Source organism: Juglans regia, chromosome 10 (assembly GCF_001411555.2).
Source record: "Juglans regia cultivar Chandler chromosome 10, Walnut 2.0, whole genome shotgun sequence".
NCBI classification, from domain to species: Eukaryota; Viridiplantae; Streptophyta; class Magnoliopsida; order Fagales; family Juglandaceae; genus Juglans; species Juglans regia.
The window spans coordinates 4,677,845-4,680,462 of NC_049910.1; positions in this window are offsets into that span (position 1 = coordinate 4,677,845).

Consider the following 2,618-nt stretch of genomic DNA (forward strand, 5'->3'; position numbering starts at 1 on the left):
CTTGGAGTGACCATCGATGGATATATATAGAGTGACATTTAACGTAGAGGGACTGGCTATTTCTGTGGCATTGTATTACGTGATGTTCCTAATGGGTCTTTGCTTGCCCTTCTGTCGTCCTGTGCACAATGTACTAGATTTCTTAAGGCTTGCTCCTGCCTACTCATGCCTAATGCTTGGAGGATTTTTTGGCCTGTTGTGTTGCCTAAAGGTAGGTATTGGAGCCTACTAGTGATCAATACCCTAACCTAACTGCTAATGAATTTCTCTTTGTTCACGACGTTCGACGTTCGACGTTTGAAGGGAAATCTTTGTGGTTTTCGGGCTCACTTTGGCAATCGAGTGGCCTAACTAGAGTGCTACTTTTCCCATGCCAAGGACTTGAAGCACAAATTTTTAGAGGGACTGGCTATTTTTGTGGCATTGTATTACGTGATGCTCCTAATGGGTCTCTGCTTGCCCTTCTGTTGTCCTGTGCACGACGTACAAGATTTCTTAGGGCTTGCTCCTGCCTACTCGTGCCTAATGCTTGGAGGATTTTATGGCCTGTTGTGTTGCCTAAAGGCAGGTATTGGAGCCTACTAGTGATCAATACCCTAACCTAACTGCTCATGAATTTCTCTTTGTTCACGACATTTGGCGTCCGAAGGGAAATCTTTGTGGTTTTCGGGCTCACTTTGGCAATCGTGTGGCCCAACTAGAGTGCCGCTTTTCCCATGCCAAGGACTTGAAGCACAAGTTTTTCTTTGTCTCTGGTGAGGATTGGGAATTCCCACCAGGTGAAGTTGATTGTCGTGAATTTCCAATTCGGCCTACGTGGAGTCATGTTCTTGATGACTGAGGTATCATGATTAAGCATATGTCAGGTGAATTGCCTAGTATTTCTTATAGAACAAGAAAGCGATGTTTGCGTACCTCCTGGAGTGGCCATCGATGGATATATATAGAGTGACAGAGAGACCCCCTTTGAGTCTTGTAACCACCTTATCTTTTATTTGAAATCAATTCGGAGGCTCATTATTTGAATTTTTCTCGCTTATGCAGTCCATCTTAACCTCGGGAAATAATTGGAATCCCTTAGCCATTAAGAGTTTGTTGGGTTCTTATCCCATATGCGATGAAGGTTGTTATCATGGTCCATAGCCCATGCAAGGTGTTCATTCGAGGCACAACTTTAGTTACGTAATAGGCCCATCGAGTTTGATAAGAAAATTAGATCCTTCTAGGTTACATCTTATAATTAATTGGCAGTTGTAGGTTCTGGTGATGCTGACCACATGTCCTGCTACAATATTATATGCATGCACACTATATGTGAAGTTCTCAAATAAAAGAATGTTGATTGATGATGCTCGGAAATAGCCTAGGTTATCATGCTCAAGCTGAAGCGAATGACCAGTTAATAAGTCAGATTTCTTAAATAAAATACTAGCAGAAATAACTCAAAGTGTAGATATAGTTTGTCCAAGTTATATAGTTTTTGGCACATTCTCGGGATTAATGAATGCTATGCATATTAGGATCAGTTCCAAGAGGGAAATCTCTAATTGCTGAGATACATCTTCCACGTTATATTTTAAGATCGCCAATATTTTTAGTAAACATCCTACCTATTGAGGTAAACAAATCCTCTACAAATAAATCCTCAAGGCCGTTAGACGATAGCACTACAAGGAAGGAAGGTTCTGGAATATCATGCAGTACCTCACATGCAGCAGAGAATATTTTGGTTATAATAGAATGATGATGTGGCTGTTTGTCATTGGTTCATTGTTATACTATTTCTTTCTCTCTCATATATCACAAGTGTATAAATATACACTATTGTAAAGAACAAAGGTGCATTGAAGAACATAGTATTTTCGTCTTTACTTTCTGCCTTTTAGTTCTTTTATCGAGCATCTGTGATGCAACCTTCAGAAATGATTTTCTAAAGGTTCTTACATGGTATCTCATAGCCACTAGGAACAACGTCCCTTCCTCTACAAATGGGCAACCCAAAAAAATCACATAAATCCTCTCCCCCAACCAACCCAATCATAATCAGTTCTTCATCCCACTTTATCACTATTAAACTTAGCTCAGAGAACTATCTCCTATGGAAGGCACAGATTGTGCCATTCCTTAAAGGTCATAAGCTTTTAGGCTATGTGGACAGTACTATCCCCATGCCACCTCCCATAGTTGCCAATGCTGAAAATCCTGCATATACGAAATGGGCATTGCAAGACCAACTTATCGTATCAGCTATCAATGCCTCCTTGTCTGATATTGTGTTGGCCCAAGTGCTAACTTGCACTACTTCCTCTGCCATTTGGAAAACTTATTTGCTGCCCAATCATCTGCCCATACTATGCACATCAAACTTCAACTAGCAACCCTTAAAAAGGGATCGGCTACAATCACTGAATATTTTCACAAAGTTACTACTCTAGCTACAACTCTTGATGCTGCAGGCCAACCTCTATCCACGTCCGAATTTATTGTCTACTTACTGGCAGGTTTGAGTTCAGACTATGAGTCCATCGTGACTTCACTAAGCACTCAACCCGACCCTTTGATCACCACCTCTCAAATTTATGGTTACCTTTTGAACCATGAGTCCCGCCTCCCGCATC